This window comes from Carettochelys insculpta, chromosome 26, assembly GCF_033958435.1.
Source record: "Carettochelys insculpta isolate YL-2023 chromosome 26, ASM3395843v1, whole genome shotgun sequence".
NCBI lineage: Eukaryota > Metazoa > Chordata > Testudines > Carettochelyidae > Carettochelys > Carettochelys insculpta.
The window spans coordinates 13,714,745-13,742,191 of NC_134162.1; the positions used below are offsets into that span (position 1 = coordinate 13,714,745).

Sequence of the window (27,447 nt, forward strand, 5' to 3'; positions counted from 1 at the left end):
CATAAACATAATCAGTACAAAAGGCTGGCACATAATGTCATGCTATAAAAAAAAGAAAAAAAAAAAAGAAACCAACTTGCAGATTCAAGAGAAATTGTTTTACATCCACATAAATGCAATTTGTTCTAAACACCTGGAGTGTCGTTAATTTATCTATGACATGTTGCTGCACTTAATTGCCTTTGACAATTAGTAACATTTCAACACCTCTTTTAATAGCCCAATTAGGAGAATCCTTGTCTCATATGCACTAGATAGGAAAAAATAGATGGGCAAAGTTCCAGCGCAAAACTCCACTGAAGGTAATTTCATGAAGATTTTAAAGCAAAACAATTCCAAAATGAGCAATTCCAATTCTATGTTTTACTCAAATTCTAAAATGTGTTGTGTTTGCTTCTCCTCTGGATGTGTCTCTCTCCATGAGGCACAATAACAACTAGAACTGTGAACGCTGCATTCTTAAATTAATTACAGGGAAAAGCCTTGAAACATTTGCTTCTCTCCATGTCTTGCACTTAATGTTTTATCGATTACTTGTGTATACTAAACAAACAAAGTGCATTTTTTATAAAATAAATCCTATCTCCAAACTGGAGCAGCATGATGGGCATAAGAATGATGAAAGGACCATTATTTGCAAACACACAAGCTTCTGCCTTTCTCTAATAGAAACGGTGAGAATAAAATCTTCTTTTCCAAATTACCTTAATCAAATCAACAGAAAAGTTAACTGTTAAAGCTCTTTTCCCAGTTGCCAATAGAATATTAGAAAACTGAAAATTCTTGAGGAGAAAGACAAGAAAAAGTAAGGTGCTTTCAAAGAAAAAAGAACAGCTAAAGATAGAGACATCCTTCTAACAAAGAAGGCCATTCCAAGGAACAGAAGACTGAGCAGAAGGAGTGGGGTTAAGAGAGGGCCTGGAATCCTTGAAGGACATGGACCAGAGCTCAACTGGTTCTCAGGCAGGTTGAGGAAACTGGGGGATGGAACAACATGCAGCTGTTAGTTGTTTTGGTCTGCCTCAGTCATATTTTTTCTTTCTGTAAGTGTCTGTCTAAGAAAGGCCCACGCAAAGCCTGCATATTCTTTTATTTAAGTGGCATATGGTCCCCAAAGAGTTAAATTATAAATCAGTGCACATGCAAGTGGACCTCTGGGGAGGGAACATTTGAGCTGCTGGAGAGACTTGGGGGTACAGCAGTTGTTTTGGGGCTTAGAGTAGCTGGACCAGAGGAGACCCACTTTCCAAGAAGGAATATGAGACATGGAATCTGCACCACGGGACCATGCAGAGGAGGCTGAACTAAGTGTTGATGCTGCTCAGATGCACTAGGCCTGGGAGCGTGCAGGATCCAAGGGTTGGGAGCAATACAGTGAAGAAATGAGCAATGTTTGTAACATGCACTAACACATGGACATGCACACACATCAGTTTGCCAAACTGAAAAATTCCATTTATATTGATCTGACTTCATGATCCCTTTATGATCCTCATGATCCCCTTCATGATGTCCTCCATTGCAGCCTCATTCAAATGATCCCACTAAGTGTAAATTATTGAAACTGGGTCCAGATGGTAGGATCTCTGCTCTCCTACTGGAGCTTTACTGCATGTGTTTAGTAACTGGGAAAGCCAAATTGATAAATTTGTCAGCTACTCAATGAATCTTGCTTTTCAAGGGGAAGTGACCTCATAGAGAAAGAGCTGACAAATGAAGCGAATCACTGAAGCTGTGCTGGGCCACTTTAATGAGTGACATCAATTACAAGTCCACTGTTGCAGGCGTGGGGCACTCATGAATAGCATCTCCAGCTAACGGGATATTCTAACACTTTATTTATGATAAAAAGCAAACTACCCCCTCAACATTGTCAGCCTGGTCACAATAAAACAAATTCGACAAGAACTTTTTGCCATGGCCACTTATAAATATTGCCAGCTTCACACCCAAAACAGTACCCTTTTTCTTCCTGCATGTGGCCTGTTCTGTTACATGCTACAGTGGGCACAGCAATTTGAGCCTGAGTAGAGAGAGTAACATACTGGCTAACCCCACATATTGCAGGTCTGCTGTAATTGGGAACTCTCACATATCCAAATAACAATTATTTTTACTTATTCTCTTTTGTTTGCTTCGTTAGTATGAGTGTTGCAGGTAACTGGGCCAGAATGTCTTTTCATGGTAGTGGCTTGAAGCTTGTCTTTCTGCTGATGGGTTTATATTCTGTCATAAATGATTCAAGCTTGCAGAGCAAGTCAACTCGTGGCTTTAGGAAATGTTTACAGAGCTGGATAGGTGTCTCTGTGTTTATTTTGATTTGGTCTGTTTGATCTAGATGTAGCTTAAGGCAGAGCTTAAGGTGAAATTCACCATGGGGTGGAGTTAAAACGAAAGCATGCTTTTCACACAATTACAGGATATGTCCTTAAGAATTGTTTTGATTTGGTTCTAATGGCAGAAGTTTATTTCACTCTCAATGCAGATAGTATAACAATGATGCTGAAAACAAAGAGCCTGATTCTGCTCCCTTTACACAAGTTATCCACTGGTGCAATGCCATAGACTTCAGTGGAGTTACTCTTGATTTACACCCTCTAATAAGCCAGAGGAAAAACAGATCCATATTCACCAGCCATAAAATTCCTTGGAACTGGCTACTCAGAAAGCAAATAAATAACCAAAAGGGAACCTGCATGTTGGACTGGGGTTATGAATAAAACAATGTTTTATTAAGTTGCTATTAAATTTCAATTGACTGGCAATTGGAATACATAGGAGCTGACACATTCCTGAAAGTAATTGGTCTTCCACATCTGCCTTCCTTTCTAATTGGACTAATTACTGTGGTGTAGGATCATGTTTGCAGCTCTCCAGAAAGCAGGAAACCCTGATTTACAGTGAGAGGAGGAGCAATTACAGGGAATTAATTCATAAGGCCACATCTGAATAAATCATATTATGAGAAGACAGCAGTATCATTGTTGTGACTGGTGGTACCCTTGTGGAGAAACTTCACTCTCAAGCCTAAACCAAGAAGCTCAATGCTCCTCAAAATCTACCCCAGCTTCTCCAGTTTCATGAAGCATGAATTACCAGTTTTATTTTTAAGGCTTAATTGAGGCATAGCGTCAAAACCAAAACGGTCTCACACTCCTCCATCAGCTGAGAAAAATCCTTGACACCCTGATGTTTGTACTTTTCCTAAATTATTTGTGTGTTCAATTAATAAGGATAACATAAGCCAGCTGCAATTTCAAACCAGGTGATGTGATTTTTTTGTGGATACAGTTCCCCTAATACAATACCCACTATCTTACTATCTCTTGGAGAAAGCAATCCACACATTCTAGGTGATGCTTAAAAAAGGATATTAACAAGGATAGCATGTTAAACTCCAGGATTTCAGATGATGATCCAGCCACTTAGGTGAATAATTCATCTCTCTCTGTATGCACTCACTGTCTGTGGTCCTAGCACATAGATGGAGATCAGACATCTCTTTGCAATTCCAGCACACTGTGAGAGGTACTCTGCCGAAGATGAGCTCTCCTTCCTTTGCTTGCTATTATTAGTCTTATCCCTACTGTCATCAAGTCATTAGGGTCTTTGATGTTCCTTTCTCAAGCACCTCCTGCTAAGAATAACGCCTCCATGTGATCATGTGTGTCAGGTAGTATCTGAAAAATACACATTGCCTTGTTTCTGAACAAGGAAATTTTCCCCTTTCTGTTAGGTAAGTGATATTTCACAGATTCATAGACTGTAAATCCAGAAAGCACCTGTAAAGCAATGGAGCAGACTCTGAGGCCCCCTACTGGAGGTCTTGTAGTCTTGCCGCAGCCTACCCCATAGAAGCCATAGAGAAGTCCTCCAAGCAGGCTAGAATGGCCACAGAGGAAGCAGCCAATCAGGAGCTGGGAAGGCACTATAAAAGAAGCTGAAGGCTATACAACAGTTAGTCCTGCTGGAGCCCTTGAGCTGTGTGGAAGTGGTGATTGCCTGGCTGGGAGAATGGTAGCACTGCAGCTAGCTCTGTGGAAGGAGCTTAGGAGACTGATGAACTGTGATGGGACTTTGAGATGAAGCTGTAAGGTAAGGGTGAAGATGCTGCCTTCCAGAGAGGAAGCCCTGGTGGTAGTGTTCCCTGTAAGCTGAGTGTAGAGTGGTCAGCCAGGAGACATTCAGGTGTCAGCCAGCTGATTAGCAGAGTTCTCACAGCCACTTGTGGCAGACAGCATATGTTTTTACTAGTGGTATATATCCATTCATGCTTCAGTGCACATAGCAAAAGTTATTCTACCCATGGATACAAATTAGAGGGAACACTACCTGGAGGCTCTTCTCTGCCAGAGTGGGACACAGACTCAGAGGGACATTACAGAGGGCCCTGAAAGGAGTTTGTTGTTCACGCAGCTGGTGTGACTCAGAGGGTGGGTTGAGTTGCCAAAGAGGTTCTGTTCCTGCACAGACAGAAAGTGCAGGCAGAGGGGGCACTCACAAGAGATGAGTGCTGCCCCATCACAGGACCATTATGGTAAACCAGTCTGAGCTTCTGCATAATACACAAGAGAGGACCCCCAAAGCAATTTGTAAAGCCTATGATTTAGAAAACCACCCTACCTAGATTTAAAAAGGTAGTGATGAAGAGTCCACTGCAGCCTTGGTAAGTTGTTCCAATAGTTAATTGCTCTCACTGTAAAATGCATGTCTTATTTCCAGCCTGAACACATCTAGCTTCAATTTCCAGCCATTGGTACAAATTCTACCTTTCTCTACTCGATTGCATATATGTTCCTCATGTAGATTGTTGATATGTCACTCCTTCACTTTCTCTTTGTTAAACTAAATTAAGCTTCTTGGGTGTTTTGTTAGAAGGTATGTTTTCTAATCCTTTAATCATCCTTGGGGCTATTCTCTGAACCCTCTTCAATTTTTCAATATATTTCTTAAATTGTGGATACCAAAATTGGCCACACTGTTCCAAAAGCATTTGTGCTACAGGTTGAATCTCTCTTGTCAGATGCCCTAGAATCTGTGGTCTCGCATGATTTTTAGTTAGCCAGGTGACTTCTTATCATGGGTGTGGCCAAGTTTCAAGTGGTCCCATAAAGTTTGTTTAGAACTACCAGTCCTAGCTCTCAGTGTTTGGTGCTGTTTAGCTCCAATTCACCCCAAATATCTGCTAAGAGGCCAGGAAGCAGTGTTGGTAATGTTGCTAGACGAGTGGTTCCCTGCCTTTTCACTAGTGCAGATCCTCTATCACCCCTCCCAATCCATTCACAGGCCCTCAGATTTTCTATGCTCATTTTTGTTTATCTTTCAGTTTTTCACAGACCCCCAGTAATGGGGGTTCTCAGACCCAAGGTTGGGACCGATTATGCTAGACAATATTGACCTCCCATGGGTGAACAAATTCTCTCGTTTGGCACCAGTCAGGTCACAAGGGTATTGGACTAGAGGGGTCTAACCTGTACTGCTAAAAACAGAGGTCAAATAATATTCCTACTGCTACTGAAGATTTCCCTATTTATATGTTTAAGAATTTCATTAACCCTTTTGGCCTTAATGTGCAAGTTCTTCAATTTTTTTATTGAGCATGTTTTCCCAAACCAGAATTTTTCTGTGAATCCCTTCCTGCAAAAAAAAATTTGTGCTGGGATTTTTTTCTCCTAAAACACATGAATTTTTATAAAAGCAATTTCCATTTTCCAGGCCAACATGGTAGGTGAAGTCATAGCCCCATCAAAGTCAATGGCAAAACTTCTGCTGATCTTAAAAGGGTCAGGACTGCACCAAAAACTTTGTGGTTTGCCAATAAAAGTCTGTGTTCTGAGTAGGCAGATGGAATTTTTTCGCTGTCTACCTGTCTCCCCTGCCAGCTCAATGGTACGATCATTCTGATAGAAAGTACATCTCACTCTTCCTCCAACAGTTGCTCATTGGGAAGGGAAGAGTGAAGTTGGATAGCTGTGTAAAAAGGCACTCACAGGCTCAGAGAGGTGGGATTTTAGAAGCCCCAGGTCTGTGCACTCATCCTATTTTAGTCTCTTGCTCTTCTGCCAGTCACTTAATTCAGACAGTGTCCACATGGAGCCAGGTGGAGTTACCTGTCAAGAATGGCCATTCCAGTGCCATGCACAGAGTTGGCACAGAAGAGTCATTTACTACTTTCCATCCTAGTAACAGCTGCTAGATGGCCAGTTGCTGTGTTCGCCAGGATGTTAGTGTTGTCAGCTGTTACCAGTGTGTTGGCTTCATCTGATAATCACTATATGAATTAATAGTGGGCATACCCATGCCAAAGACAGTGTTTCCCATTAAATGTTAGGCTAGTCATGTCGCATTATGTTGTGTCACATCACATACATGAGCATGATAGGGCTTAGCATAATATGATATAGTTTGTGTCTGCAGTGTGACACACCATAAATCCCTCACATAAGAAAACCAAGCTTCGCATTCAAACCATTATCCATTTTAGCAGATGCTCAGTCTGTTTGGAGTCATGGTGATAAATTGTCAGCTCAGAAAAGTGGAAACATATTCATCTCGATTGCCATGCCTTTGCCATGGTACATAAATACCACCGTCAGTTACAGTGCTTGCTTGCTACATGGCACACTTTACAATCTGAACTGGGAGGGAGAAGAATAACACAAATTGTGGCGGGGGAAGCAAAAAATTCCCTCTATGTACATGGATTAGTTTAGGAATTTGTATTTAGTGGCCTTAACTCTTGGCGTTACTATTTTTTGTCATGCAAGAGATCCCTCCTCGGACCTTTCTCCACGGATCAGTATAGTCTTTGTCTGTAAACATTTAAGGAATTAAATAGTCCACTCAAAAGTTATATAACTAGGGTACTCACAGCAACACAGGAAGCTACAAATTTTCTTTGGGAGAAATCATGTCTTCACTGAAGCCAATGTCCAAATTCCCCCCAGATCCAATTCTTCACTGACCTGAAATTTGCATTAGACATGGTGAGATCAGTTTGATCTGGTTGTGGTTTGCAACTACTTGGAACTCACTAGGTCAAATCCCCAAGTGGTAATAATTTGGACTTCAGTGGAACTACATAAATTCACAATAGCTGAGGATCTGGCCCACTTACACCAGCTGCCAACAAAACCAAAAGGTCACAGAAGTGATCATTCAGCTGACCTGTTTATGTGCCACCAGAATATTGCTCCAGTTCTATGCCTGTTTTCTTTTCCATTGTAATCACTGGAGTTACACTGGCCAAAAAACTGAAATAATGGAGTGGGGAACAAGCCCTACTGTGAGCACATGGTTTTTAGAAAACATTTGTATTGATTTTTTTTTTAGACTCCAAAAATACAGCAAATGGATATATCCACATGGTTCTCAGCAGGATAGACGATATAATAGGCATAATGGGAGTCACACAAGTATTAAAGAAACAAAAGAACCTACAAAAATAAATATATTCGACTATCACAACAATGCAAGAGCTATTTCCAAGGTAAGTGAAATAGCTAATAATTCACAGCTATTATTTTTTATCATTGTTCATCTGAAGGTTGTGAAGATTTTTAAACTGCAATTATCAACAATAGATTTGCACTGAAATAAGATTCCCTGCTACATTTCTCATTCCTCTCCCCTCCTCCTTTTGAAGGAAGAGTTGTGGGAGACAAAGGAAATAACATCAGTAACAAACTAGAGACTAAGATTTTCAGGAAATGCCTGAAGCCAGATAATGTTATCAATCCAGGAAGCAAAGGAAGAGTCCTAGAGTATTTTGCCTGTTTGTGAATGAGTCAGAACCTCTGCTCAGTGGTCAAGATTAAACATCTAACACCAAAATCACTCTCCCTCGGCCAAATACTCTTCAAGTTAGCCACATAGGCTTCGGTGGAGCCATGGGAATTGTCATCAGAGAGCACTGACTCACGTGCGAGTTCCTATCTGGTCAGCAGATTGAGGAAAGTTTGCACAATTAGGATCTAAAATTCCATCCCCAAATGTAAGGCTGAGAAGTTGGACTGGGCTTGGAGTAGGGAGCAGACAGGGAGGAAATTCTTGCTTTGTAAGGCATGTCTTTACTATCTGCTGGATCACCTGTCAGCTATCATTCCAGCAGAGATTGATTTATCATGTCTAGTACAGACAAGATAAATCAATTGTCAAGTGCTCTTTTGTCAGCTGTGATATTCAACGGTATCAAGAGTAGGTGGAGTCGATGGGAGAGCATCAACTCTCAACTCACCACTGGGAAGATGGCACAAACGGAGAGCTGACCTAAGTATGTTGACTTCAGCTGTTATTCAAATAGCTGAAGTAGTGTAGGTTGATGGCCCATGGTAATGTAGACAAGGTGGATATAATTACTACTCAGCCATTGCTTTAGATTTCTAGCTATGAAGGACTCTACAGTCCTGTTCAGAGGTCATTAACAATAGTGAGACCTCTAATGACTAAAATTATTTATTCGTTGATGAGCTTTCATGGGACAGACAGAATCTCTGAAGGAATAAATAAAGCTAATCGCTGAATAAATCATTTTGTTAGTCTTTAAAGTGCTACAGTTCTGCTGTTATGTTTTGCTGGAGTACAGACTAACATGGCTACCTCTCTGTTAATACTAAGACCTAGCAGTTGCATACCAGGTTTCCTCTATAGATCTCAAAGCACAAAGAAGCTAAGTGTCATTGTTACAAATGGAAGAATTATAACACAGAGGCTATGTCTTGACCCGAACTTTGAAGGGGGCATGATAATCAGGCTGATGGGAAATGATTAATGAAGTGCTGCAATGAATATGCAGCACTTCAAAGTACCTGTGGCTACGTGGCATGCCAGCATTTAGAAGTTTGACACTTCAAAGTTGCCATGAGGGAGAATTAGCCTAACGAAGTGCCTTTTAGCTTGGGCACTTGGAAGTGCTCATGGGTACACAGCATGCCAGCATTTCAAAGCTTGACACTTTAAAGTTGCCAAGGGGAGGGAATTAGATCTAATGAAGTGCTGCATCTTCATCTCAGCACTTGATTAGTAATCTCTCATCAGCCTGATTACCATGCCCCCTTCAAAGTATGGGACAAGTGTAGACATAACCAGGAAGTGCGATAGCCACGAGCTGAATCAAGCCTAGAATCCACTGATTCTGGTTCCCAATCCAGTGCTTTCACTGCTGGTCCACACTGGCTGTCTCTCATTAGCCTCTACAGAGCTATGTGTATTTTATCTATGCTCACTTGCTCCATCCTAACAGTAAATTTCAATTCTTTACACAATGTAAGCTATTGAAAGTCAATTTACCTATGAAGATATTACAGGCAAGATAGTACCTGCTTCATTTTCCTCTGGACTCGTCATGTCTGTGGTTTTATTGAAATTTTACTTATTGCAATGTAATTCAAAGGAAGGGAGAGCATCTTTTTGGAACATTATGCTTGAAAAACAGAACAGCTTTGTCAAGTCATTGATGTTCCCTTTTCACTTAAAAGCTTTCCAATTTACTTAGAAATTATAGTGTTTTCAATGCAAAGGAATCACTAGAGAACACTTTCCCTTATGCAGATGAGGAGGAACCATTGGATAAACTTTCCAAAAAAGGCAAACATGGAATCTGGATGCAATGAAAGTTTAAAATAATTGGTGAAGTATGAGGTTATTAAATGCCTTTGAACTGATGGTGGGGTTTGATCATGAATTTTTGCTTTCTGAACAGTTTTTTTTTCTGATACTTAGTCCTCTTTGTTAAAATTAACTAAGGGATGAAATGTAGCTACACATGCTCACATAACTCTGGGGAAATAGCTCTTGCTGGAGGAACAAATCATATGTGGCAGAAGGTAGAGGCACTCGCTAGAAAACTGTGAATGAGAGCACACAATCGACCAATTTCTGTGCAAATTACCTGGCTTGTTCCAGCTACATAGAAAATAAATTTAAAGTGGATTCAATTCTGCTCCACCCACCTCCAGTGTGTCAGTGAATTTATGTTGAGTTTACAATGGAAAATATAGGAAAGCCTAAGATGCAGTAATAATCACAGTAATTGTTAGGCACAATGGAAATGGTGATACCAGCGCTGACCAAATGACCTTTCTAGTCCACAGTCTAGTTTCCTTTCGCCTTGTTTTTTTTTTTTAATCCTTACTATTGTGATTCTGAAGATTCATTTTCGTTGCTTTACCAAATGCTGCTCAGCTCTGAGCCACAGTGATACGTTGTGTGAAAAATGTGTGTGGTGAGACAATTGTGATGTCACTTTTCACCCGAAGGTCCCAAACCCGCCTACTAAGGAGAGGTGGGGAAGGGGAAGTGCAGAGAAGAGGTGACTTACCCAAGGTTACACAGCAAGCCAGTGGCAGAGCCAGAAATAGCTCCTGGGACTCCATCTGCTGGATCACAGCTTCTTCCCCCACCCCCATTTTTGTATTATCTGCTTCAAGGTAACTTGAGTTGGCAAAGCTGTTTTAGAGCCTATATTCTTTTCCAATTGACTAGAATCCTCCATGTGTTTGAACTCGGGGTTTAGTTCAGTTAGACATAGTTACTGGAACTTAAAACTGGATTCAAACATCTTCCAACTTCAGCCATGCTTAAATCCAGGGAGAGGACAAAAAGCCAAGAGGTTTCAGGTTCCATCCAGTACCCTCACTTCCCAATGTCCCAGGCACCTTCAGCTTCCATGGATCTCAGCCTTTGTGTTTGTCTTATGCATCATTGTATCCTTCCACATATTGGAGTGAATTAGCCCAAAATAAAGTGGGATCATCTCTCAGTGCTAAGCCTAATCTTGGGACCTTATTGTTTTCTTCACGAACAAGAAGTCCTGTGGCACCTTTATAGAGTAACATTTAGTTTTGGAACATAAGCTTTTGTGAGTAAAAACCCACTTCATCAGAGAGTGGGTCTTTGTCCACAAAAGCTTATGCTCCAAAATACCTTAGTCTATAAGGTGCCACAGGACGTCCTGTTTTTGCAGATAGACTAAGATGGTTACTCCTATGATACTTTTCTTCATGATCATTCTTTTCCCCTCACTCTGGCAGAAGGTGGCACCACTGTGGGATAACACAGGGCCCACTAGTAGGCACGACAAGTTCAAAACCCTACAGTAGCTTGTTTACACTTTCTGACCCCAAACATCTGTTTCTTCTTTGGAGCATCTTCTTCTTTAATTAGAGATCCTGGGACATATGGAGATTGAAGGACAGGGAGGTGAATAAGGATATTTGATCTGTGGTGCCTACTTTTCTGTCCCTTTGTGTGTGCTCAAAGGTTAAGGCCCCGTGGAGCAAATCAGGATTCTTGTCCCCCGAATATGGATTTCTACTCTGTATCTTTGAGTTCTATATGTTTTGGCTCAGTCATTCTGCACCTGTTTGCCATCTTGTCTCCTGACTTCTGCCAACTGCTTCTATTCCCTCAAGGAAGAAGCTAGAAGCATTGAAACACAAAATGCTGTGATAATTACATTGTCAACATCTTTCCTCCAACCAGCGTGAAGGAATGTTTAGGGATTAATCTGAATTGAAATGCCCCTGTATCTTCATGGCTCCTTTGAAGCAAACAACTGCAAACACACAAAATATGACAGGAATTTTACTTTCACCCCCCAGGAGTGGTATCCTGAAATGAAAGGAAAAAAGTGAGACATCTCAGTGGCTGTGTCTACACTAGCTAGTTATTTTAGCAATTCCAGCCCTTTCCAAAAGAATACACACTACTACACACAAAGTGCTCTTGCAATCCAAAATTGAAAACACAGCTCTTCTGAAAGCCCTCTTCTGCTCCCAGATCACAAACTACTTTTTTTAAAAAGGTAAGACTCTGGGAGCTCCTTCTCGAAAGAACAATCATTATGGCACTGGATTTTTTTGATCTCTGCCCCATTCTTCCAAAAGAGCAGGGGCTATGTGGATGTCTATTGAAATAGCAGATTGATCTTTTGTTCTGCTTTTAGGTGTGTGGAGGTGCTCTTTTGAAAGAAGCCTTTTTTAAGAGACATTCCAAATATCCAACCTTCTCCTCTCCTTCTATAACTTCAGACCATTGCTCCTTGTTCTGCCATCTCTCACCATTGAGAACAGTTCCTCTCCTACCTCTTTTGAGGTCCCCTTCAGGAAGTTGAGGGGTGATTTAATAGCCTTCACTCTTCTCTTCTAAAACTAAAGAACCCCAGATCCCTCATCCTCTCCTCATAGGTCATGCACTGAGCCCCATAGTCATTTTCATTGCCTTCTGCTGAACCTGCTCCAGCACATCCATGTTCTTTCTATAGTGGGGGGGCCCAAAACTGGACACAATACTCCAGATGTGACCTCACCAGTGCAGAACAGAGGGGAACAACCACCTCTGTAGATCTGCTTGAAATGCTCCTTCTAATGCACCCCAATATGCTGTTTACCTTCTTGGCTATAAGGGCACATTGTTTACCCATATCCAGCCTTTCATCCACCGTAATCCCTAGGTCCCTTTACTGTGTGGTGCTGCTTAGCCAGTCAGTCCCCAGCCTATAACAACGCTTGGAATTTTTCCCTCCCAAGTGCAGGACTTTACACTCTGCCTTGTTGAACCACATCAGATTTCTTTTGACTCAATCCTCCCATTTATCCAGGTCACTCTCTCCCACCACCTGAGTGTCATCTGCAAACTTGCTGAGGGTGCAGTCCAGTCTCATCCAGGTCATTAATAAAGATGTTGAACAAAACTGGCCCCAGAACCGAGCCTTGGGGCACTCTGCTTGAAACTGACCACCATCCAGATATTGAGCCATTGCCCACTACCCATTGGGCCCGACTGTCAAGCCAGCTTTCTATCCATCTTATCGTCCATGTGTCCAATCCATACTTAACTTATGGGCAAGAATGTTGTGGGAGACTATATCAAAAGTTTTGCTGAAGTCAAGGTATATCTCATCCACTGACATCCCCATCCCTATGTCCACAGAGGCTGTTACCTCATCATAGAAGCTAATCAGATTGGTCAGGCACAACTTGTCCAGTAATTCTGTATACAAACAGGAGAGGGGAAAATATCCATATAGTAAGGCATTTCTGGGTTCTGCTCCTGCCTTCCAACCATTTCACTTGGTCAAGTCTCCATGGGACCAGGTTCCTTTTGGCCTGAGCTGAGATCCCAAAGGAAAAGGCAAACAAACCCAAAGTGACAGGACAGCCTCCTTATTATAGCAGCTTTTTTGCATTGCAGTCAGTGGATATTTGCATCCTGTGTGAGTGTGCTTGTGATCTTTTTCAGGATTCATAATGTTTGCTTAAGTGGTCCTTATTTCCCATGGAGCACAGTTGTTTCAGAGCACCACTGTTGAGATTTTTAGCAGTGAAATTGTTATTTCTGCCAACTGCAATGCCAAGCTGGTATACCTAGTGGCCCACAGTTTCAGACTTACCGTGTGCGAAAAGAGAACCTCATTAATCACCCTCCCTTTACTAAGATGTAAACTCCAATCATATTTAACTTAAGGCCTTCAAGTTTATTCTGTTGCTGCCACCAAAAGGCCCATAATTAGCGTTTTGGATGCATAGGGAAATCAAGGCACTATTTAGTATTCAAAAGAGAACAGATTCAAGCTCTAAGCTATCTTTCTCTCTTTATTCCTCATCTTATTAGTCTTTCTCAGTGGGTGACACAAGTCACTGCACCTGATGGAAATGGGGTGATCGATTTCAGTGCTACTTTGAAAATCCCACAGGATGGCTCATTCTGAACACTGTTTCTGTTGAACTTCAGGGATTCAGAGAAGAGCTCAGGTACAGAATAGTCCTGCCTTCAGGGGACTATGTGCTGGCTCTGTAGTACACTTGTAAGTGCTTCACACAGAGCATCTGTTTGTCTAGACACAGTACTGTACTCATGTGGCCTCCAACTGTTACCATAGCATAGCTAATATGTTTAGCCTCACAATGCTCCTGGTTAAGTAGGAAGTGCTATCATTCCCTATTTGCTGATAAGAAGCTGAAGCATAGAGAGAGTGAATGCCTCGCCAAAGGGCATACAGCAAGTCTGTAACAAAACAGTAACTTGAACCCAGGTCTACAGAGACCCCAGGGTAGCTGTCTAACGATGGGAGCAGGTTCCCTTGGGGCTATTTTTTTATGGCACTGGAGTCATATAGGACATTTATCACAACACAAACAATCCCCTACTCCCCTGCTGCAAGCACTGAACAAACAGAAAACTTAGATAAGAAGCCAAGGTCTCTAAACTAGCAGCTGTTCTGAGAGCCAAACCTGAGGCTCTAAAATTTTCAACAATGAAAACACTGAATATCTAATTTTAAGAGTCACTTCTGCCAGTGGTGAGCAATCAGCCTAGGAGTTACTCATGTGCTTGGCTGTACTGATTATCAAGGGATCCAGACAGGTAGAAAGACACCAGGAGGACTAAAATGAGCATAGGCAAGTCTTAAGAGGAAGCTTGCATAATTTTTGTCGCCCTTCCTCCATCTATTTGTCCCCATTTCCCAGGAACAACCAGTGAAATTCACCTCTAATGACATTCACAGTGATAGATGTTTTCCCAAATTTAGTCAAGTGATAACTGTCTTTAATATGCAAAGAAAGCCTTTGTGTAGCTCATCAGAACTTCAGTGTTTTGTCAAGCTTGACAGATTTCATAGGAAACAAATTGTAATAGTTACAGGAAGGAGAAAGGAATGTGTCAGGACAATAATACAATCAAGTTGATTTCAGTGTGGAAGAGGGACTTTCATATATAAGTGTGGTTCCCATGACCTTTAATATATTAGAATCAACCCAACTCTGAACACACTGACTATGTCTACACTACAATGATCTTTCAAAAGAAGTTCTTCCAGAAGATCTCTTCCAAAAGAACTTATTTTGAAAGAGTGCATCCACACACAAGGGGTTAAATGAATCTGCTCTTTCAGTAGAGAACATCCACACATCCCTCACTCTTTCAAGAACAGTCTAGGGATCAAAAACACTGATGCCATGAGGACCACTCTTTCAGGGGGAAAAAAATGGGTAGCTGCTAGGGGGGCCCTTTTTTCAAAAGAATCTTTTGGAAAAAGGTGCACATCTGGGAGAGGAAGAGGGCTGCCAGAAAGTTCTGCGTTCTTTCTATTTCAGATAACACATTTTGTCTGTAGATCCTCTATAGCTTCTTTCCCAAAAGGCCTGGTTTTCTTAAACAACTGGCTAGTGTAGACACAGATACTGTGTGTACATACACACAATGCCCTGTACCATAGTTATCCCTGTATATACACTCATGCAACGCTCCATAGCAACAATACAAAAGAATCTTTTGGAAAAAGGTGTTCATCTGAGAGAGGAAGAGGGCTGCACCTAAAAGACTAACAATTTGATTTATTAGCTGATGAGCATTTTTTGGGTAAGACTCACTTCATCAAACAAATTAAAACTGAAGTGGGTCTTACCCACAAGCTCATTACTTAATAAATAAAATTTTTAGTCTCTAAGGTGCTACAGGACTGCTTGTATTTGAGGACTTGTCTATATCAAGAAATCACAGCATGGACAAGTCTTGACTGTTGAATCCAAACAAATAACTGTTTTGCCTCTTGCACTCAGTTACACCTATTTCCTGACCACCTGCCTAGTGACGTGTAACGTTCATCCCTATCGCATATCTTTCCTCCTTGCTTACTGTTTTTGGTTCTCTGTCTTAACTATTGAATCTGTTCTGGTCTGGCTATGGTCTGAAGAAGTGGGTCTGTCCCACGGAAGCTCACCTAATTAACTATTTTACTAGTCTTTAAAGTGCTACTTGACTGCTTCATATCTTATTGTGTTGGGTTTTTTGCTCTTAATCTATCTGGAGAGATAAAAAGGCATTCTGCATTTTCTCAGGGGGAAAAAAGCATATTCTCCTTGACAAGGCTAATCATGACACTACAAAATTACTGTCTAAAAATATCAAATTAAATGTGTCATTTTCTCTAGAACTTTTAACTGATCAGCTTTACATCACAGGTGCAGCTGATCACTACCAAAGTTCTGCATGACATGCAATGTCCTATTTATGATTTTCCCCAGAGTATTTTAAATAGTAACAATTTACAAACAACTTCATTTCTTATTAACCCAGTTTCCTACATGCTTTCTTGGGAAAAGAGTCACATTATTTGCATTTTCCTTCCCAGAACTCAAGGGCATCCAGGCAAACATTTAAAGCATTTTTAAAGAGGGTAGAAGAGAAGACTGAAGAGGGACTTTTAAGGAATTTCAATCCAATTTGAGGTTTTGGGGGTTCTGTGTAAATAGAATGTGCTCTCTTTCTCTCTCATGCACGCACAACATAAATGTTTTTAATTGGGTTCCATAAGATACTTGCATGCAAGAAAGCCAGTCACCACTTTTGTCATCATCTGATGGGTACGTTTCAAGCTCTCTATGATTTCACTTAATTTGAAGAATATGTATAGGATATCCATGTAGATAACGGAGTTTCAGCAAAGGACTCCCCTCTGATACAAGCTCACCCCAAAATATTTTATTTATTACATGTATTCAAACAATATGTGACAATGTAACGTTACCAGTTTTCCTATATCTTGTATGTCCCTACTTCTAAATCAAGAAACTTGAAAGTTGCAGGCACAGTTTACCAGCACATGAATTATTTTAATGGGCCAGAAATAAGATCTTTTATTCTGGTTGAATACCACATTGCACCATTACGTATTGCATGTGAACAGATACCACAGTTGTATCCCCTTCAGTTCTGTTCAGGTTCTTGTACTACTCCCATCATCGTTGTTACAAAGAAAGTCCATACCCAATGGAAAGTATTCTTTCTGCTGAAGCCCATGCAGAGCCTTCAGTTTAAACATATTTCAGAGAAGGGACATGATTTTAATGAGATCTGTGCTATTATGTAGTCATGTGTGATCTTGCTAACAGTTTGACTGTTAATTGGCAAAATGTGACTTGTTAAGGGTGCCAATTAGGAAGGAGCTGATGTTCGATCTTACTTTGTATTTCCATCAAAAAAAAAAAAGCATGGTAGGCAGGGAGATCACTTGGTATGGAAGAAATAAAAATCAAACTGTATAAAGAAATATCCTCTGGATGTTCATCTTTTTAAAAAAGTCAGAAAAATGTGAATACATGAGAGAATCCTGATCTGCTCCGTGGAAACCATCAATTAACCATTACCGTGTATGTTCTTACTGAAGATTAGTGGTGTCTAGGAAGTAATAGTTTACCAAATACTTTTAAGCTACAACAACTGTCTAAAATTCACTACTATTCTTTGTATAATTGTGTGTCCAAGGGGCAGTTAATTATTCTTTGACTGGTAAAGGGGAGAGGGGGGAAAAATAGTACTTGGCTCTTCAGGGTTTCCATGGAACTTTAAAAGAGCTAATTAAAAGACAAAATGACCAAGATTTTCAAAAGTTACCAGTGATTTTTGGGCATTTGACCTGACAATCCAAACACAGCCTAGTTTTTCAAAAAAAGGCTCTCTACAGATGCCTGACTATGGGCGCACAAAACCTGAGGTCTTTAAAATCAGTAGGCTGCAACATTGCCCACAACACTTGTGGGGAAGGTATCAATGCACCCATTTTACAGATTGGAAAACTGAGGCACTACATAATGAAATACATGGTTCCCATCACTGGCAAGAGAACAGGAGTCTATTTCAATCTGACAGTCCATTCCCTTTTTGTAATGGTTATTTGGACTCCCTCATGATCTTCTCTATTTTGCGCAAAAAAAGGGGGAAATAAAGTGGTATTGCAGACCAGAAGCAGCTGCCAGTGAAGATCTAATAGAGGGAAAACATTTTGGGTGCCAAACAAAATGTCTGTTTCCCTCCTAAATCCCCAGACAACACAGGTGTGCAGGCTGGATTAACAGCTGGGGCTTGTTAGGAGTCAGCCAGCCACTGCTTGCAATCAAGCACCTGCCACCAGTTAAGGCCCCCAGACTCCCTATAAAAGGTTTTGCCATGTACCAGGGAGAGAGCAGTGCCCAGGGAGAAGGAGGCTGGAGGGTTGAGAGAAGTACAGTGCAGGACAGGCTGAGTGAAGCCAAGGAACTGCAGCCCCCAGGTGCCAGAGGGAAGTGGTGGGTGCAGAGGCCTAGGGAAGGGGTGCTGCTGTGGGGCATGGGCAGAAGCCCTGCTAGCTCCCTTTCCTCCTAGGGTCCCTGGAGCAGAGTGCAGGGCAGTGGATGGGACTGGACTCCCTTGACCTTCCCCTGGAGGGGTTCATACTCTGCCCTCACTCAGGACTGGCTTGTGATGAAAATGGCTCAGTGAAGGGAGACCCTTGCCCTTGGGAAGCTCCAGGGCAACAAAAGGGCCTCTCTGAGGCACACAAGGAGCTGCCTGGAAGTGCAAGACCCCTAAAGGGTCAGTTGCAGTTCTGTCACAGGTAGGAAGCATGTGTAGAAAATAGGGTACTCTGCTGGCATGCAAATGTTCAGGGCAGAATTCCTGCTTCTGCCATAGACTTTCTATGTAACCTGTGAGTCTAGTAATCTACCTTATGGTTTAGCACCCATGTGTAACAGAGGGTAATAGTTGCTTAATTTGCCGTCAATGATTGTAAAGCACTAAAACTATGGTAATAGGGGCTTTCTTATGTTTTGAGGGTTCAACCCCATTTTGACAGCATGTGTGAGAAGTGTGCCAGTTACAATATCACTTCAATTCATTCTTCTGAGCTGACTTTAGACATTTATTCCACTGGTTACTTGGAACCAGTGTTTCCTGTAAGCTGAGCACTTGGGCAGCCCTCCAGGAGAGAGTCACGTGTTCAGCTGATTAGCAGAGTGTCCACAGCCAGAAACATATATTTCTACTGGTGGTGCACCTCCCCATTTGCCTTGGTGCACATAAACTTATTCCATAATTTATGGGAGGAAAAAATTAGCAGGTACCCTGCTTGGAGCTATTGGCACACCTTTTTCCCAATCACCTTCAGCCCTTCACTCATTGGGACATATGAATTATATTTGACCAGGAAAGGTTCATTCTAAATACTACATAGGAGTAACAGGTAGTGATAGTGTAACAAAGTACATTGGCACAAAGGTGCATCATATTTTACATCCTTGAATCAAGTTTTCCCTTAGACCAATAATTTTCGCTCTTCCTGTTGTGAGGCTAACTGTTTTCATCCAGATAAGGAGTCTTCATTCCCCCGTTGCCAAAAGATGTGACCAAAAAGGCACATCCTCCTTACCACAGTTTAAATCTTTATGGTAAGAAGCATGACAACTGTTCCATACACCTCTATGATTCAGTATGTAACTCTAAAGGTCAGTAAAGGAGCACTGTGGTATTTGCTTGAGAATAGCATCTTACAGAGCACCCAGGGGCAAATGCATTCTTATTCCAATAGTGTGTCTCATTATTTTAATGCATTGATCTAATCTCCATGGTTCAGGACTAGACTAAGGTTCCTGCATTTCATCAGCAATTCAAGATGAACATACTATTTAGGTTCAAAAAATTATCTACCAAGCATAATCAGGAGTTACTTTTCATAAAATTCTTTGCAACACTAACACTTACTTTAAAAGGAGCGGGGCAGTAGGTATTCTTGCCATTTTTCTGGGGTCACCATAAAAGCAGATGCTGGACAGCATACATGGGGAATATTGTATGTATAAAATGTCAAGCAAAGTTGATCTTCATTCCACATTAATGAGCAGGCTTATCACAGAGATGACAATAGTCCATAAATAACCTCTAGGCTTTGTCTAGCATGTAAAAGTTGCACTGATTAACATAAATCAGTTTTAAAATCTACACCATTAATCTACAGCAGGGTGGGCAATAAAAAGCCTGCAGCCTGGAGGCAGTTTGCCAGGGTTAGCTTTATTTCCCTGCACAGGTATAGCTGCCTGCAGCTCCCATTGGCTGCAAATTGGTGTTCCTGGCCAATGGGAGCTGCAGAAAGCATCAGGGATTGGGACTTAGCTACACACACACATTTAAACCAGCTTAACTGTTGTTCAAATTGGTTTTAGTTTTGAGTAGTAGGTTACCAGTTCTGAATGAGGCTGTCTAGACTAGAGCAATTTGTTGACAGAAGTTTTTGTCAGAAGATATTCTGCAACAACAGTTCTGTCAGATCACCTCCAGATGACCAAAGTGATCCACTTCGTTGACAGAGCACAGCTGGAGTACCCGGCTGCTCTGTCAGCAAAACAGCCAACCAGAAACACAGTAGACATGCATGGGAGCAGTGGCCATGTTAGTCTGTATCCTCAAAACCAAGTACTGGGACACCTTATAGACTAACAGATTTATTGGAGAATATGCTTTCATGGGCAAAGACAAAGTGGGTCCTTGCCCACGAAAGCTGATGCTCCAATAAATCTATTAGTCTATAAAGTGCCACAGGACTTCTCATGACAGCAGTCAGCATTGCCTGGTGTCATAGAAACCCTTTCTTTCAACAGACGCCCCCAGAACATCCAGACTGGCTTTTTTGTCTACAAGCCTCTATCAGAGGCGTTCTTACTCATGGTGAGTGGGGTACAGTTCCTGACAAAAGTGCTGTATTCTGTCATCCTACTGTCGACAAATGCCTGTGGGAATCTGAACACTCTGTGGGTTTTGTCGACAACCGTCCAGACTAGGCATAGCCTTAGAGTTGCACTGATATAGCTGGTATAATTTGAGGTAGGATGGCATTTCCCTCAAAATTACTCCAGCTCTGCAAACACCTTTTTCTGACTTCCCACCCTTTAAAGTCAAAAAGGAATGTGGGTGGACAAAGCACAGCTTTTATCAACCCATGTGAAGGTACCTTGGGCAAAGCTGTGTCTGTGTGAATGTGATTTTTCTAACATTACTTATTTAGACATTAGAACATTGAAATAAGTAGCTTCTAAAAACCTGCAGCATAGACATAGCCTCAATGGGCAGCCCCAAATCCACTAAAAACCTGTGCCCTTGGTAAGAGAAATTTGTATACCCCAGCTCTGAGTGCTCTGGTACTCAGACAGCAAATCACTTACGACACATTAAACTTGAAAAGCACAAATAGTCCCACTGAAGCAAAGGAGCAGAAGTGCTTAGCACCTGCCAGGATTGAGTCATGACAGAGTGAGCATAGAACCTCTTAACATGATTAAGTACTAATTCATTCATAGTGTTTTAGGCAAGGATGATATTCATGACTGTACACTGGACTGTATGAGCTCTGCTGCCCAAGAACTCTGGTAAAAGCTCAGGACAGGGTCCTAACGCTATCTTTTAGGGCACATGAATATAATGCACTTCCTGATACTCTTTTCCTAAATCATCTCCCCTTAGTTGTTTTTAGAGATCTAAAGGGGTAGGCCTAGTGCAGGTGAAAAGCCCCATGACAAATGGGTGCCTAATGACTGCAGTCAGTGTGATTACTCACATGACCAAGCAAGGAGATCAGAATTTACTCAGATTACTGAAATATAATAAAGCATCTCAAACCAAAGAGCTAATAAACAGGGCACTAGAATTACCAGTGATGTTGGGAATAATTTAGCTGAAATAATTGAGAATTCTTCATTAGATAATAATGACAAACACACATGTCCTGTCCTCTGGAATCCATCAAGTGCTTAATCGTCTACTTCCCTACTCCTTCTCAATATGTCAATACACATTCTGCTCTAGGTTTACACTTGTGTAAATCTGCTGTAAGTCCACTAACTCTAATGGAGTCACTCTGCATTTACTTGATGTAACTGGCAGCAGAATCTGGCCTATGCATATTTTTCTTATCAGTTTTTAAAGCAGGGTTGATAAATTGTACAGTCAATTGCTTGACCATACTTTGTTTATCCTAATTTATATATATGAGACTAAATAACCAATGAGTTAGGTTTCATAGTATGGAACAGGAAGATGATTTTAAATACTGTCAGTTTCTGAAGAGCAGTTTTGTGAAGCAAAGTTAATCCTCTTACCCAGAAGATATGCTTTTTCATGTATCCATTTTAATTGGTATTAATAATATGATTTTATAAGTTACATGTGTTTAGGTGTTTGTTAAAATTTTTACTCATTCATTGGTTCAGGTTTTTTAAGAAGTTTTGGATATTTACCTTAGAGGTAATGGTCCATGGTGGTACTTGTCTAGCTTGTGCTGAGACATTAAACAAATGTATTTTGATTTTATTTGCTTATTCCAAATGCTTGCTTTGGCATATACAAGGAGGTATGGGATACTTAGACTAAGTGAAAGGCTTATGGTGTAGGTCAGTTTAGGTTATATGATAGTTATAATGTGTGTGGGGGTGTGGGGGTTTTTGTACAGGAGACTGACCAGGACTACAGACTTGTACACTTTCAGTTTAGTGGACTGTCAGATATTGTGCTGATTCAACATTTGTGCTCTTAGATGTCCTAGTGCCTGGTTGGCCTTGCAGATCCTGGCATTGATTTCTTTCCCAAGGGAGCCATAGTTGCCTATCATGCTGCTGACGTACTTGAACTTGTCCACTGTTTTCAACTCTGTCCCTTCAATAGAGATCGAAGTAGGGAGAGCAGCAGATTCTGGAGCAGGCTGAAAAAGTACTTTGGTCTTTCCTAGACTGATGGTCAAACCAAAGAGTCAAGGGGCTTCAGCAAACTTATTGACGATAAGATCAATTGGAGATCAGATTCCTTGTGTGCCATAAGTGCACAGTCATCCGCAAAAAGGGCTTGAAGGATGAGCCTATCAAGCGTCTAGGTGCTAGCATTCAAACAACGAAGGTCAAAAAGTGACCCATTAAGGCTGCACTTTCTGTAGACTCCATGGTGCAGGTCCCTAACTTTGTGGCTGAGGATGCACATGAAAGAGGTTGAATACTACTGGGCCCAGCACGCACCCTTGATTCATGCCATTGGATATTGCAAATGGATCCTAAGACTTGCCATTCAAAAGAACAAGGCCAGTCATGTCACCATACTATAGACGTAGGAGGCTGATGAATCTTCTCAAGCAGCTGAATTCAACAGCATAATCCACAGGGCTTCTCTGTTGATGGTGTCAATGGCCTTGGTCAGATTGATAAAGATGGCATAGATCCACCTTCTGCTCTATGTACTTTTCCTGGACCTGACGAACAGCAAAGATCACGTCACTGGTGCTGCAGCCAGGGCAGAAACCACTCTGTTTCTGGTAGGTTCTCTTACAAGGCTGCAGTCCTGGACCAGTCTCGTGTATGGATGTGAATCCTGGACCTTGTACAGAAAACATGCAAAACTGCTGGAGTGTTTCCACGTACACAGCCTGAGGTCAGTACTGCACATTTGATGGCAGGACAGAGTCATGAAGCTGAAAGTCCTTGACAGAGCAGGAACCATAAGCATTGAAGCCATGATTCTGAAAGCCCAGCTTCGCTGGAGAGGGTACATCATAGGAATGGAGGAATCCCTAAGCAACTACTCCTTGAACTCTTTTAGGGCAAAAGGTATCCAGGTAGGCCTCACAAGAGGTATAAAGACTGCGTGAAGGCCAATATTGCTCATGCTGGATTAAAGCCAAAACAGTTAGAGAAGCATGCAGAAAACCAAACAGGCTGACGTGCTCTCATACAACATGCATATGACATCTTTGAAGAGCAGTGGTGGATATGCCTGATAGATGCTCGTCAGTGGAGGAAAGCAACAGCAGCAGCCACATGGACAGAGCCAGGACAACTTCCTTGCCCCTGCCACTCAAGGCTTGGACTTCCCTGCCACATGCAAATCCACAAGCTCAATACATCATTGGACACGACAGACTAACAAATGTATTACATACATACACGCACACAAACTTTCCAAACTTGCCTTCCTATAGATAATGAGGCCATGTTATCTCAATATCTACCATTTTCCCTACACTATATGTGGAGAATTACTGGCATATGCTAGGAGATACACAACTGGGAGAAACAGGAGTGTTCAACTGGAGCCCCATGAAGTTTGAATTTGGAATGGGAACTACTGATGGCAGGGCATTGTCTTACTGGCATTCACACACCCCTTGCCTTGATCAGAAACCACTCGGTTCAGATGGCCTTCAAGGCACATCATAAAGTTATACAGAGATTTGAGGCTTTTTGGTTCCTTGCTGATGATGATGGTTACCTTAGTGTGCATTTGTTAAGCTATGGAAAGGGCACCTAATGCATACTACTTAGTGTTCCTATCAGCCTCTCGATAAATAGTTAAATTAAAAATACTTGGATAACATCACATACAGCAACAGAAATGTTTTTAAGGATGACCTTATACCTAGACATTTGGGGTAACTTGGAGATTTATTTTTACACATAAAACTGAAATCTTTGAAAATATAAACATTCATCCTTCAAATGCCATGGTTTTGCAATTCCTTTGTTCTAAAAGACAAGTAAACAATGTCACACTGACCTCCAGTGGAGACCAAAGGAATCTACACACATCCCTTTCCTTAAGGTAATGGAGAGTTTTTCATTCCCAGGAACATGGAGTGCTGACATTTCAGCGTATGAGTACTGCAAATGAAGTCACACCTATGATTACCTCAGAGGATGCAGTTATGATATATTAAAACTAATGGTGTGAACGATCTCAAGCCATTACTTTCTACAGCAACGACAGCTAGAATGCAAACAGAATCCAAGAAGCTGTATTCACAAGACATATGATGGATGGGAGCAGTGGGGCTGTTTTTAAGGTCGGCAAGTTCTTAGCTGCAGTGACACTTTTCTTGTCTTGACTTTGTGCCAATGGAAAGAAAGTTCACCAACATGGTGCATGTGGAGGCAGGAACATCCTGAGGGGGGATGAGGCCTTCCCCTGAGTGTCCCAGGTGCAGGACCTGAGGAACGCCCCCTGCACTGTAGGCTGCACCCCTCCATTGCCCTGCCACCTCCCTCCCAAGCAATAGGACCTGGGGATTACTTGGGATCAGGGGCTGGGCATGGCAGAGGCAGCAGGGATCACCTCACCATCATCCCACACTCACCACACAAGCAGCAGGATCAGCAGCCTGCTTTATTGCACCTCACTTCTCCGCAGTGACAGGAAGTGGAGCACCCACCTGCTTCTTCACACTGTGGAGAAGAAAAGTGTAGCAGGCTGGGATGGCAACATGACTCCGCACAGCAGGACAAAGCACGCTGCTGCTCCCACCACCAGCATGGGGTTGGGAGGGGAGGATGGTAATTGCTGCTGTGCCTGGCCCTTGGCCCCAGGTGTCCCCAATCCCTCCCACCTATAGGACAGTTGAGGTGGCCCCCAAAGTGCAGGACTTGGGGTGGCCACCCTATTCCATCCTATGGATGGGACAGCTATTTTTGGAGGCAGAAGTGGATACCTGGCAATTCAGAAAGGTCTAGTCCAGCTAGGCAGGTTTCTGGGCTATGGATATGTGACCCAGTTATGGAAACAAGCTCAGAATAAGCTCTCCTGAGGCCTTCATGTAGTTTTCATTTAGTTCTTTCATTTACTCCATCCGCCACTGAAATATGGACTATTCTGTGCAAGGCAGGCACTAGACAAAATGGCCCCCCAAACTAGGACCATCGTCAGTCTTCCCCCACCTTTGTCAAACTGTTGAATACATAATTTTTTTATTGCACTTGTAGCCCATTTCATTACTTCGATGCGTGATTTGTATGACTGATTTAGCTCTGTCATATATAACTGACAGGCAATGCCCTGTTCTTTATAGGCAACTGAGGACGTGTCTGACAACATTCTAGGAGGCATGAGGAAAACTTAGTTCTCAAAGTATAGAAGGTTCCAGGAGATTATTCAGAGGTCCCGAACATTCTAGGAGGTTAAACAAATCCATACACAGAATACCTGAAATAAAGGTAAACCTATTTTACCTCAAATGTTCAATTTTTCCCTTTTGTCGCTAACCATAAAAACAGCATCCTAACCACAGTGCCCCCAGGCAGTTGCTTGGGTCACTTGCCCCTGGATCTGGCCCTGATTCTGAGCAGGCCCAGCCTAGGGCAGGGCAGCTTTTTTGGGCCCCAGATTCCCTCCAGCTGCGTCCCACTGTCAGTGTGCTGCCTCAAGCCCCACAAACTTTGACTGGACCTGTTGTGGGTAAAATGCTGCAGCTGTTTGAGAGCATAGGGATGAGATGTAGCCACAGATTTTGAAATTCTTTCTTTTAAGGCTCTGAGATTGTTTAAAAATAGGCCATTTTTAATCTCTCAGCAATGTTTGATTACCTGTCAGTTACATTTACATGTGTGGTCTAGTACACTGAAGGCTTCTCAGTCAGTATTTGCAATTCAAAGGCTGCGCCATCCCCTGCACAAGGCAGCCTAATTCCTGATAAAACAAAAACATGGCCTGGTGGTTCTCTGCTTTTTGTCAACACAAATCAAGGTCTTTTGCACTAGCCTTGTTATTTGCTTATCATCTTATTAATGACTCTGGGAGACAGGCGTTGACTTTGAGGCATTGCTGGCCGAAGATTAATCTTCTCACTTTCTTTCCTTTATGGAAGGTAGATAATTTTAAAATCAGAAGTGCCTCTACTATCACCATCTGCTGCTGATGAATATGAGGAGAACTTTGTTGACACGTTAATAATGTTGGTGCTAGAAAGGATGTTAAATGGCAGGAAAGATGTATCAGTCATTAACACAAAAGCCTCAGCTAAATGCACAGGAATGACCTTCAAATTAAAAAGACAAACAGTGAATGAAGGGAAGAAGTTTGGTCACGTCATGCACTCTCCAGTCTTGACGGAGGATAAACTCCGTGCTATGGAAGTAAGAGGGACTTCAACACATACTTCAAGTTCAGCTTGTGGTGAAATGCTTTCCCTGACTGACCACTTAGGCCTTGCTTCTGCATGGCTATCCAGACCAGTGCAACTTGGACCATCTCAGAGCCCTGCTGAAGTCAGTATCTGAAGGCTGGTGGAAATCCTGTGCTGAAGTGTTTGAAAACTGGCATCTTAAACATGTATTTCTCTCGGAGAGGGAGAGCATACCAACATGTCTAAGACCCAGTTAATGTCCCGGTGCATGGCTCCTCATTGAAATGATGCTGCACAGAAAGGCAATTCCTCTTCATGCAGAAAGCACTAACAATACTGCAGCATCTCTGCACGCTACACCTGGCACAATATTAATGGAGGAGATCATATATTGTCTTGAATCAATATTTCACTGACTTAGTAAAGATCCCCATACATCAGCCCCCCTTTCACTTGATAAAATCCTTCCATGTCATTTTCACTTAGACTGATGAGATCACAATGCCCCTTTCCAGTGTGACTGACAGTAGCTGGATGAATAGTTGATCAATAAATTACCACGTCTAAATCAAGAAGACGAGATCCCTGGCCACCAGGAAGGCTCACCAACCACCACAATAAAAAAGCCAAGATAATGAATTAAGCTTCAGTTTCACTAAGCGTGCGGAACAGTACCTGGCTTGGTGAGTGGCGCAAACCCTCTGAAAGAAATCCATACAGACACTAATTCAGCCTCATTCAAATCTTCCCTTAAGAGGTCCTTCTGC

General features: G+C 41.9%; 1 protein-coding gene and 1 long non-coding RNA gene across 2 annotated transcripts in view; one reads left to right on the plus strand and one right to left on the minus strand.

The window, feature by feature from the left end:
• On the minus strand, positions 1-27,420 carry LOC142001896 (uncharacterized). Its single transcript, XR_012642584.1, has 3 exons — positions 27,356-27,420; positions 6,872-6,965; positions 1-42 (listed from the first exon to the last, which is right to left on the minus strand). It is a non-coding gene; the product is annotated as an uncharacterized LOC142001896 (long non-coding RNA).
• The window catches only part of CAMK1G (calcium/calmodulin dependent protein kinase IG), a 426,418-nt gene that overhangs the window by 304,754 nt on the left and 94,217 nt on the right, over positions 1-27,447 (plus strand). The window lies entirely within an intron of this gene.